The sequence below is a fragment of the Carcharodon carcharias genome, chromosome 3 (assembly GCF_017639515.1).
Source record: "Carcharodon carcharias isolate sCarCar2 chromosome 3, sCarCar2.pri, whole genome shotgun sequence".
In the NCBI taxonomy this organism is placed as follows: Eukaryota; Metazoa; Chordata; class Chondrichthyes; order Lamniformes; family Lamnidae; genus Carcharodon; species Carcharodon carcharias.
In genome coordinates, this window is record NC_054469.1 from 224,940,330 (window position 1) to 224,953,255 (window position 12,926).

The 12,926-nt window shown below is 43.7% G+C and overlaps 1 protein-coding gene across 1 annotated transcript in view; it reads left to right on the forward strand.

Moving 5' to 3' along the window:
• nek11 (NIMA-related kinase 11) overlaps window positions 1–12,926 on the forward strand; it is a 362,055-nt gene that overhangs the window by 295,462 nt on the left and 53,667 nt on the right. The window lies entirely within an intron of this gene.

Consider the following 12,926-nt stretch of genomic DNA (forward strand, 5'->3'; position numbering starts at 1 on the left):
AAGAGACGGAACGAGAGGGATGTAGAAGAGGAGGGTGAAAGCAAGTAAAAAATGAAAACAGAAGCTGGACCAGCTTTGGAATGCAGGAACAGGAAGAGGCCATTCTGCCCCTCAAGCCTGTTTTGCCATTCTATGAGATCATGGCTGATCTCTGATCCACCTCCATGTTTACCCCACAGTTGAGGAAAAGTGAGGACCAAAATAACTCCGAGGGTATAGGCTCCCCCACACCGCCCGTTTTAAATTCTTCCCACATTTTTTTAAGTTTACCGGGAAAAGTAACACCATGCCCATAACCCAGAGAAAAAAAACATTTCTGAATAAACCTCCTACCTGGAAGTTCCGACCCATCTCCCTCCTTCTTCTTAGAAGTGCCGACAAACCCATCCCACATCACCTGTAACCTCTGCCCTGGAGAACTGGATTAGTGTCTGCAGTTATCAAAGTCGGCATACAGGCCAGAAGGCTGCCAAGTTCCTCAATGGAACAATAAGCTGGTGTTCTCTGAGTTTTTGCAGGGTTCTTTTGGGAAATGTAGAAGGCCAAAGCCAGAGAACCAAAGTGGGAGAATGGTACAAAACAGAGGTGCTGGGCAAAGCAGCTACTTCATGTATATTCGCTGCTCCCCAGAACAGAGGGCCTGCGGATACCTATGGGATGTTCTGGGAGGCCTGGGACAGAACTCAGTGGGTTGAGATGTGGGCGATTGTCAGACAATGCAACCACGGCAACGGGGGGAGGATTTTTCAGTTGGCATGCAGGGGCGGGCCTGACACGCTGACGCGTAGAATTCCCTGACTCAGGGAATCCCCATCCCTGCCTGCACAGGGAGCGCTTAGTGCTTCCTGGTAGATGTCACGCTGGGCGGGCCTTAGTTGACCCCTACCCACGTATAATGGCAGCGCGCCGCCAATTGGGGGCGCCGATCGGGAACCCCCCCCCCCCCACCCCACCGCCTGCGCCTGCTCCTACACATCCTCCCAGGACAGGAGGAAAGTGTTGCCCTATGAATCGGAATATGCATTTCATGCAGAATTGGTCCTTTCTTTTTAGGTGTTGTGTTTTAGATGTTACTTTTACCGGTAAATATTTAACCATGGGAGAATAATGTAAAATGGTCATTCACAAATGTACAAAAATTTTGGCGTTTGACTGTTAGTTTATCAGGTTAGGGTTAGTGTTTCTTCCTAAATTTAGTTTGGGGGAAAAAAACTAAGGTTCTTAACTGTTCAGTTTTCCATTACTTACATGTTCCTCATTGTTGCTCCTTAAATCCATCCGATTTTATGCATTTGCTTTTAATCACACAGGTATTTGGTTGTGATTTGACATATAAATCCTCATTGCAGCCAACTGGTAGATCGAGGGCCAGGGAATGTGATGCTGAGGCTATACAGCCTTTATTACCCCAAGACTGGACTAGCACGCTCCTGACCGGCCTCCCGTCCTCCACCCCCCCACCCCCGTAAACTTGAGCTCATCCCAAAACTCTGCTGCCTGTATCCTAACTCGCACAAAGTTCCATTCACACATCACTCCCCGTGTGCTCACTGACTCACACTGACTCCCATTCCAGCAAATCCCTGATTTTAAGCGTTTCACCCTTGCCTTTTTTTAATTCTTTCATGGGATGTGGGTGTCGCTGTTGAAGCCAACATTTGATGCCCATCCCTCATTGCTCTTGAACTGACCTTGCTAGGGCAGTTAAGAGTCAACCACATTATTGTGGTCTAGAGCCACATGTAAGCCAGGCCAAGTAAGGACAGCAGATTTCCTTCCCTAAAGGACATGAGTGAATCAGACTGGTTTTTGCAACAATCGATGATAGTTTCATGGTCACTGAGACTAGCTTTATATTCCAGATTTCTTAACTGAATTTAAATTCTACCTCCTGAAACCCTGATTGTAACCAATCCACCACTGGCTATCATGCCTGTGTCTCCTTAGGCCCCTGTGCTCTGAAATTCCCTTCCTAAACCTCACCACTTCTCTACCCACCTCTCCTTCGTTAAGTTGCTCTTTGAAACTTACCTCCAAGACCAATGCCTGTGTTCATGTTTGTGTGATAATGCTGCTGTGAAGTGCCTTGGGACATTTTGCAATGTTAAAAACGCTAGGCAAATCCCCGTTGTTGTTGTTGTATGACGCTGAGGTGTAGCGCCTTTGGATGGATGGGCTAAAGTGCAAAGGCTTTTCATTTAACAGGCTGGATTGTCCCAGTGAACAGAGCAATCTCAATGAGAGAAGACAGTAAAAGCTTATAAACCGAGTCGAGTGGCTGGAGCATTTGCAATTTGCCCCAGAACTGTCGCCACACAAGAGGATACTGCATAATTTTGCACTCAGTTAATTAAGCCGGATTGCTGTATTGTGACATCCACGACTCTGTTTGAAGGACGGATTGACTTGGAAGAGTTGCTTTTTTTAACCAGGAGGTCATTTTGCTCGATCTTCTTGTCTTTTTTTTATATGAAGAATCTTGCAGCTGCTTAGTTAATTCCCAACTGGTTCCCTGGTCAGACGTTTCTAATGAAGATAAGTTTCTAATGAAGATAAGTTTAACTCATAAAATCAGCTATCAAGAGAAGAATGTTAAAAAAAAAATGACCGTCCATTAAGTATTCTTCAAAACAAAAACAGAATTACCTGGAAAAACTCAGCAGGTCTGGCAGCATCGGCGGAGAAGAAAAGAGTTGACGTTTCGAGTCCTCATGACCCTTTGATAGAACTTGAGTTCAAGTCCAAGAAAGAGTTGAAATATAAGCTGGGTTAAGGTGTGTGGTGGGGGGGGCGGAGAGAGAGAGAGAGAGAAGTGGAGGGGGTTGGTGTGGTTGTAGGGACAAACAAGCAGTGATAGAAGCAGATCATCAAAAGATGTCAACAACAATAGAACAAAAGAACACAAAGGTGTTAAAGTTGGTGATATTATCTAAACGAATGTGCTAATTAAGAATGGATGGTAGGGCACTCAAGGTATAGCTCTAGTGGGGGTGGGGAGAACATAAAAGATTTTAAAATATTTAAAAATAATGGAAATAGGTGGGAAAAGAAAAATCTATATAATTTATTGGAAAAAAAAGGAAGGGGGAAACAGAAAGGGGGTGGGGATGGGGGAGGGAGCTCAAGACCTAAAGTTGTTGAATTCAATATTCAGTCCCCAAGGCTGTAAAGTGCCTAGTCGGAAGATGAGGTGTTGTTCCTCCAGTTTGCGTTGGGCTTCACTGGAACAATGCAGCAAGCCAAGGACAGACATGTGGGCAAGGGAGCAGGGTGGAGTGTTAAAATGGCAAGCGACAGGGAGGTTTGGGTCATTCTTGCGGACAGACCGCAGGTGTTCTGCAAAGCGGTCGCCCAGTTTACGTTTGGTCTCTCCAATGTAGAGGAGACCACATTGGGAGCAACGAATGCAGTAGACTAAGTTGGGGGAAATGCAAGTGAAATGCTGCTTCACTTGAAAGGAGTGTTTGGGCCCTTGGACGATGAGGAGAGAGGAAGTGAAGGGGCAGGTGATGCATCTTTTGCGTGGGCATGGAGTTGTGCCATAGGAGGGGGTTGAGGAGTAGGGGGTGATGGAGGAGTGGACCAGGGTGTCCCGGAGGGAGCGATCCCTACGGAATGCTGATAGGGGGGGTGAAGGGAAGATGTGTTTGGTGGTGGCATCATGTTGGAGTTGGCGGAAATGGCGGAGGATGATCATTTGAATGCGGAGGCTGGTGGGGTGATAAGTGAGGACAAGGGGGACCCTATCATGTTTCTGGGAGGGAGGAGAAGGCGTGAGGGCGGATGCGCGGGAGATGGGCCGGACACGGTTGAGGGCCCTGTCAATGACCGTGGGTGGAAAACCTCGGTTAAGGAAGAAGGAGGACATGTCAGAGGAACTGTTTTTGAAGGTAGCATCATCGGAACAGATGCGACGGAGGCGAAGGAACTGAGAGAATGGGATGGAGTCCTTACAGGAAGCGGGGTGTGTGGAGCTGTAGTCGAGGTAGCTGTGGGAGTCGGTGGGTTTGTAATGGATATTGGTGGACGGTCTATCACCAGAGATTGAGACAGAGAGGTCAAGGAAGGGAAGGGAAGTGTCAGAGATGGACCACGTGAAAATGATGGAGGGGTGGAGATTGGAAGCAAAATTAATAAATTTTTCTAAGTCCCGACGAGAGCATGAAGCAGCACCGAAGTAATCATCGATGTACCGGAGAAAGAGTTGTGGAAGGGGGCCGGAGTAGGACTGGAACAAGGAATGTTCCACATACCCCATAAAGAGACAGGCATAGCTGGGGCCCATGCGGGTACCCATAGCCACACCTTTTATTTGGAGGAAGTGAGAGGAGTTGAAGGAGAAATTGTTCAGCGTGAGAACAAGTTCAGCCAGACGGAGGAGAGTAGTGGTGGATGGGGATTGTTCGGGCCTCTGTTCGAGGAAGAAGCTAAGGGCCCTCAGACCATCCTGGTGGGGGATTCTTCAAGTTCATTTAGCCGTAAGATTCTTCATAAGTGTTAAGTAAGGACGTGAAGATGTAAAATTGGGATGTGGGAGGGGATAGGGATGCCTATCAGCTGATTTTAGCTTAAAATATTGTCCCTGTTCATTAGTATGCATTTTTAGGCTTCAGTCCCCAACCACACAGTTTATTTTCTCTGTTGATCCAAGGAACAGTTGTAGTCCATTCAGACCCCTGAGCTTGTTCTGCCATTCAGTCGATCATGGTTGATCTGTACCTAGCCTCCATCTAGTAGTCTTTGTTCTGTAACTGGCAAGGACTCGATGGGCCGAATAACCTCCTTCTGTACTGTAATGATTCTAGGACCCTAACCCTCAATATCCTTGCCTAACAGATATATTGTGTTACTCTTTTTTTAAGGCTGCGACTATTATTCCCATTATAACAAACCACAACACATTATTAATGCGGTGTGAAATTAACTAACAGGAACCATTATCCAGCATTCCTAGGCATCCTTTAATCAACCTTGCAAAGCATTATGCACACAGGAGGACTTGGTACTCATTAAAGGAGTTATAACTGAAGGGGGAGCTCCATAGAAAAGATGTTTAAACTGTATATCACAATCATTTGATGGAAAACCTTTTGATCATGACTAGAATGACCCTATATATGTATCTAGCCATAGTCCCAAAGGACCATAGACATCTCTGTTCATTGAGAGAGACATCTTGGCAACTCATAGCTTGAAGGGCACCACTCTGCAAGCATGGGCAAGACCTCCATTAATTACCATATCCTGTACAGGGATTGAACCTACACTGTTGGTGTCACTCTGTATCTAGCCAGCTGAGCTAACCGGCCCCTGGAATGACCCAACGGACAGAGGAATAGGAGTGTGTAATTCAGCCCCTCGCACCTGTTTTACCATTGCATGAGGCTAATGTTGATCATTACCTTAACTCCATCCACTTGCCCAGCTCCACATCCTTTTATACCTTTGCCCATCAAAATTCTACTGGTTTCAGATTTCTGACTGCATTTATTGAAGGCTGAACCACTTGTGTGGCTGAGATGTTAATCCTGTACCCCAGCCCCTACTTGAACCTGCCTATTTTTCGTTTAGGGTTTTCATTATTTATGGCGCCCTGTCATTCAGTTTATCATTCCTCCTCCCAATATTCATCATTTGTTGAGCTGTATCAATTGCAGGTACAGTGCTTCAAATCTGTCTATCCGAGAACCGGCTGTGTCCCAAAACTGGACGTTTTTGAAATGGTGCGCTGGTCTAGTTCCAGGGTCGGTTTAGGTTCAGGGTCTGTATTAGTGATTATCCTTCTGCTCAGTCTTTCTCCCCCAGTCTTCTTCCTTCACTTCTGCTGTACCCAGATTGTCCCTGTCAGAAAGAATAGCTTCCTACTTTTTGTTCCCGTTGTGAAACAGAATCATGCGCCCAGTCTTCTGGGGGAATCTTTTCCTCGGGCTTTCCTTGTCCTTGGTTCCTCTCTACCAGGCACTGAACAAATGTGTAGGTGAGTGGATGGCGATGAGGAAAGGGAACTGGAGTACACATTGTGGCTCCCCCAGCATCAGGGTCACTACCAGGGACAGTGACCGGGCTCTTGGGACTGCTCCTTTGCTTGCAGTTTGACGCTACTGATGAGGTGGGGTCCTGGGTCCAAGGGAGCATTGGACGGAAGCACATATTTCCAGGTTAACCTGGATCCCGATCTCTGTAGTATTTACTTCAGGGTCTTTGTAGCATTCAGGATCTTTATTCGTTTCAAGCACTGTACAGGTTGGACGTCCAAAATCCTGGAAAATCCGGAATCCAGCATGGACTCAGTCCTGAGGGTGCTAGGTTTGGAACACCACCCCTGTATTATTAACCAAGAATTTATGCCAGATTTACAATGAACTTTGGTGAATCGATACTTGGAGTAATGTGAACAGTTCTGGTCTCTCTATTAGAAAAAAGGCATACAAGCAGATAAAATATTTACTAGAATGTTAACCAAAACTGAAAGGTTTTATCTATCAGGAAAGGTATAACAGCCTGGAGCTCTTTTGTCTATTAGAGAAAAGGCTGAGGACTGACCAATAGATTATGTAAGGGTTTGATAAGGTAGAGGCAGAGACAGAGAAAATATTTCTACTTGTGGGCAAGACCAGAATTAGAGGCTGTAAATTTAAGATAGTCGCTAATAAACTCAGTTGGGAATTGAGGAGAAACTCCTTTACCCAGAGAGTGGGGAGAATTTGGAACTCACTGCCACAGGGAGTAGTAGAGGAGAATAGAATAAATAGATTAAGGAGAGGCTAGAGGCCATGAGGGGGAAAGGAAGAGAAGGGTATGTTGATGGGGTTGGATCAAGGAGAGGGGAGGAGACTTGGTGGGGCGGGGGGAGCATAAACACCAGCGTTGGGCCTGGTGGCCTGCTTCTGTTCTGTAAATGCTTTATAAAATATTACAGATATTATTCTGCAATGCTTATTATCTCTGGTTGGCAGGCGCAGCAGAAGTTGTATTGTAAGGAACATTTTTTTATTACATTTTAAATGATGTTGACAGATGATTAACATGCTCCAAGGACAATATTGCTCCACAATCCAGCAGGAATAGTGGAACAGGCTCCCAGCGAAAGTGCTTAATGCTGCGTTAATTAACACGCACAACAAAGAACTGCTTGAATGCCTAGTTTGGAAAAAGATCAAAGGTCATAAGCAAAGATACAATCAAATATTATTATCAGAGTATCTGAGCTGCAACATCCTTATGAGTATCATACCAAGAAAATCAGCCTGACAGGCATAAATAATGTATGATTTCAGGTGGGATGGGATGTTTGTTCTTTTTATTAGTGGGTTGGGGGAGGGGGAAGAGAATGTTGCAGAAACTTTGCTCAGCTACTAAAATGGATTTGGTGTCACCCAGTGTCGTGTGATAACATGTTTCGACGTTGATTAGCTGACCTTTATGCAGCTCTCTTGGTTGATTTCAATGAATTTCAGGACCAATGTGGCCATGTTATACCAGCAGTGGCTCAGCGGTCATGCTTCTGCCCCTGATTCAGACAGTTTGTGGGTTCAAATCCCACCTCAGGCCTTGAATGAAAAAATCAGGGCTAATGGTCCAGTGTAGTACGGTGAGAGTACTGCACTGGCAGAGGTGCTGTCTCTCAATGAGATGTTAAACTGAGTCCCTATCTGCCCTCTCAGTTGGGCGTAAAAGATCTCTGGCGTCGTTTTGATGAAGAGCAGGAGAGTTCTCCCAGCGCCAATGTTTGTCCCTCAATCGCACGCATAAAAACAGATTATCTGGTCAGCATCACATTGATGATGGTGGGAGTTTGCTGTGCGCATATTGACAGCCTAAACTGTACAACAGTGACCACACCTTAAAGGAACTTCATTGGTTGTAAAGCGCTTTGGGACATCTGGTGGCTGTGAAAGGCACTATATAAATGCAAGTCTTCCTTTTTTTTCTTTCAAGTCAGAATTATCTGCATGATCTGTGGAAGGCACAAGATTGATGGATTAAATTGCTTTTCTCATGTTCTGGGCCCTTTGTCTCGAAGGGTCCTGCTGCTTTCTGAAAGTACTCTCGAGGGGGCTTGATGTGCACTGGAGAAAAGTGATGATCACTTTGAAGTTTGTTGCATTGTTCTGCAAAACATTCTAAAATGGGAAAGAATCACTACAAAGTGATAATTGCTCCTGGATATATTTTATTCCTTTTCTTCCTCCATGGGATGTAGGTGTCGCTGGCAAGGCCAGCATCTGTTGCCCATCCTTAATTACCTTTGAACTGAGTGGCTTGTGAGGGCATTTAAGAGTCAACCACATTGCTGTGGATCTAGAGTGTCATGTAGGCCAGACCAGGTGTAAGGACAGCAGATATCCTTCCCTAAAGGACATTAGTGAACAGACGGGTTTTTACAATCGATGATAGTTTCACGGTCACCATTACTGAGATTGGCTTTATACTCCAAATTTATTACATGAGTTTAAATTCCACCAGCTGCCATGGTGGGATTGGAACCCTTGTCCCCACATCATTAGCCTGGGCTTCTGGGTGACTAGCCCTGTGACAATACTACTATACCTGCACCACCCCCCACCCCCACCCCCACTCCCATCCCCACCAATTATTTACAATTGTTTTTTACAATCTATATTTTAACTAAAATATTTTTTTGATAAAATTCCAAAGCAAAAAGCTCCTCCATCAAACAGCAGAGCAGAAATTCTCTGTGACGAGAACTGACAGCAGACTCCTCGGCCTCTCACCCTGCTCTACCACCATTATCAAAGAGTCTGCTCAGTTTTCAGATAGTGTTACGATCCACTTAAGTTTCTATGCTTCAATCTCCACTGAGTTTTTCCTTAAACACAAAGAGAAAAACTTTACGGAGAATGTCGGAAGGGACAAATGACCCAGAAGTTAATCCAATACGGCTATCATAACATGATCGTGTGTAGGTTGTAATAGAGCAACAGCCCAGTTACCAAAACCTTACCCTCAACTACAATAATCAAGCTAGTGGTCCACATTAAGGCCAGGATAGCAATCAAACCACAGTGCTCCAAATGTGTGTGTACAGTGTAAATGCTCCCATTGATGACTATTAATAATTAGCTGTGGTAGGGTATAATGGGTGTAAAGGTTCTTGTGGTAACTATGGTTTTATCTAACGTGTAGTATACCTTTAAGAAGATCACATGATCAATAGTAACCAATTGTGGAGTAGTGTGGGCTAACTCTGCCGTTGATAAGTGGTCAGTAGTCTGTAGGGGTAGTCAGAAGTATGGAGATAGGGCTTGGTGTGGAAGTGAAGCACATTAGTAGCTGCTGAGTACCTTGTAAATAAACAAAATGTGTTCCACCTAAGAAGTGTCTGCTGAACTACTCTATCCAAAGTACCAGCTCGGTCACCTTGCAACAAGCGTGCAGTAGGGGCTCACAGGTCTCAAGATTCTGCTTTGGGTGCAAACAGGAAATTGCACTCAACATGTACTTGAAAATTGAGTTGGTTAGATTACAATTCAAGTTTCTGCCAAAATTATATTTGCGTAATCAATAACATACAGTCTTCCATGAACCTGTGCAATGGGTCAGTGTAACAGAAGGCAGTTGCGCTTTTATGTTCTGCATAAAACATACTTCCCAATGTATTTAAGAGGGTAAGCTGGTGCAGTTTGATTAATAAAGCTGAAAATGGGTTTATCACAAAAAGTAGACATTTTTAACCGCAGTCCACCTTTCGTGAATGACTTAATTTTAAATCAGTGAAGGTAACTTAAAACGATACAGAGCCATTTATTTGTTTAATGGTGTACAGTAGTCAGTTTCTTAGTGAATTAAATATTTCTCAATAGGTAAAAAAAAAATTGCACCTTAGTGCCTGGACAACTAAGAAAACTCAGTTGGAAGAGCCCCCTTGAACAGGCACAATTAAAACGGAAAATAGGAAAAGGAAAGCATTTTTACAGCACTTCTCGCAACTAGCAGACATCTTAAATTGCTTTACAACCATTGAAGTACTTTTGAAGAATAGTCACTGTTGCAATATAGAAACATGGGCAGTCAATTTGCGCACAGCAAGCTCCCACAAACAGCAAAGTAATAATGGCCAGATAATTTGATAATTTCATAATGGCCAGATAATTTGTTTTTGGTAATGGCCAGATAATTTGTTTTTGTGATGCTGATTGAGGGATAACTATTGGCCAGGACACATGGGATATCTCCCCCACTTTTCAAAATAGTATGCTGGAATTTTGTTCACTTCCACCCAAGCAGATAGATGGCACCTTGGTTTAGCACCTCATCTGAAAAACAGCACCTCCAACACTGCAGCACTCCACTGGAGCATCTGTCTTGATTTTTGTGCTCTAGCCCTGAAGCCCTGAACCCAGAGCCTTGTGACTTTAAGGCAGGAGTGCTACCAACTGAGGCCACAGCAATTGATTGAATTGTGCCATCCTTGTTACTTCAATCTGGGGGTGGGGTGGTGGTGGGGGGTGGGGGGTGGGGGGGGGTGGGTGGGGGGGTGCGGTTGGTAGAGGCAGTTTTGTGGGTGGGGCCAGTTTCATGGGCAAAATCCAGCTTCAGACGAATGATTTCTAAACCCCACGTGAAAGACCGTGAAAACTCAGTCAACACTCGACCTCCCACAAAGGTCATTTTGCTCGATCCTCTTGTCTTTTTTCTGAAGAATTTTGCAGCTGCTTAATTATTTCCCCACTGGCTCCCTGGTCAGACGTTTCTAATGAGGATAAGTTTAGCTCATGAAAACAGCTGTCAAGAGAAGGAAGTAAAAGAAAATTACCATCCATCGAGCACTCTTCAAGCTAATTTGACCACAAAGTTCTTCATAAATGTTAGGTAAAGACTTGAATATGTAAATTGGAGAGGTGGGGGGTGGGTGGGTGGGGGGAGGTGGGGAGCTCGCTTTAGCTTACTGACCTTCAGTTTAGCTTCAGATATTAAATTTGAGTTCAGTAAGGTGTACGTTTAGGCTTCAGTACCCAAGCCTTTTCACCGTTAAACACAGGACTATAGGAACCAGTGTGCACCATTTTCTCTGGCCAATGCTGCTTTAATCTAATGAACTTAGTTGAAATCAGCCAAACCAGTGCAAATTATTGTGGAGGCATGATTGACACTACCTAAGATTGAGTTTCTGCAATCTTACACACTGGTTTGGCCAATTTCAACCAGATTCAATTGAGAGAAGTGGCACAAAATCGCGAAAACTCCACACCAGAGTTTGCTAACTGCTAACATCAATAGAGATGAGGCACCAAATGCACGTTAACCTCCATTCAAATTGACCCAGGTGAAGAAACGAGGTCACCGTTTCTTTGTTTTATCTGTACACATATGTTTGCATATTTTACAATTACATTAAAGGTTTAATAAAAATACAAAGGTGATGATGCAGTATTTGCATCATGTGACAAGATCATGACATGCAGGTTCTAAAAATTAAATAATGGCCATTCAGTATTGTTGAGAAGAGAGAAATGTTGCTGAAGCTTTTCATCTTTCACTCATCAGGACAAATGCAAGAATGCCAAATTTCAAATGATCACAATAACCTATACTATAGGAGATGCTCTCTGCAAACAGAAGGAATATGTTCAAACCTTTCACCCTTTTTGAATTACTCAGGAGCTTGGGGAGCCTATAGTTCCCCATTGCTTTCTGCATGGAAACACATTGGCCAATCAGAGTCAACTGGCCAGCCAATCAGCACTCTTTTTGCCAGTAGTGTGAATTGTTGCGATCATTTGAAATTTGACATTCTTGCATTTGTCCTGATGAGTGCAAGACGAAAAGCTTTGGCAACATGTCTCACTTTTCAGCAAGATTCAAGTTTTGTAATACCATTCAAACACAGTTCATCCAAATATTTATGTTCATGCCTCTGATCTAAGGTAGAGAAGGCCATTTTAAACTAAGGAAATAGTTACAATAAAGCTCATACTGCAAAAAATTGAACATAAGAAATGTAGATACAAGCTGACTTGGCTCAATTAGTAGATGAAACACTACTTACAATTAGAAGGTTTGTGAATTCAATCTAACTTCAGCACTTGGCTCCATAGTATAGCCTGACACTTCAATGCAGGGCTGAAAGAATATTATACATTGCCTGAGTTGAAGTCTTTTGGGTGCAATTTTGAACTGAAACCCTAGCTACCTGTTCAGGTGGATACAGGAGGCCTTGTGGCAATTTTAGAAGAAGGAAGAGTTCTTCAGGTGCCCTGGCCAATATTTCTGCCTCAGCCATTCTATGAAAACCAGATTAACTGGTCATCCATCCCATTTATTGTCAGTGGGACCTTGCTGTGCACAAATAGGCTTCACTTCAAAAGTAATTAAGTAACTGTGATATGTTATGAGACACCATTCAAGTGCAAGTTATCTTTTACTTTGCAACACTCTTACAAACAACTCTTCAACCTTATGAGAACACCACCACATCAATTAGTCACAAGCTAGAACCATCAAATTAATATTAACTAAAGTAAAGCAAGACCTTTTTTCCTCCTTAGAGTACAATCCCCCAGAATCTCTGGATCCAAACATTCTGCAGCAGTGAAGCTACTTATTGGAATCCTATTCCAGCTTCAATGAGATCAGGTTATAATGAAGCTCAAGATCTGAGCAAGCTCAACATTAATAAAAATCAAAGACAAAATGGAAAGAAACACAGTGTGATGCTGAAACAAATTTACATGTTGGCACTTTGCTGATTGATGGAGTGTTATTTCCACTGGAAGACTCCAATTTTGGATTCAGTAGACTTGGGCAAAAGTGGGAAATCTTCTTGGGCTGATTATTCATCCCAAAGCACTTGATCTGTCCATGATATAAATCTAATTTAATAGAATTAAAGTATATTTGGGTGACGAGGCAACCATGAATGGCTAATTGAAAGCTTGTGGGCTATGTGTTTTAACCTTTTGTTT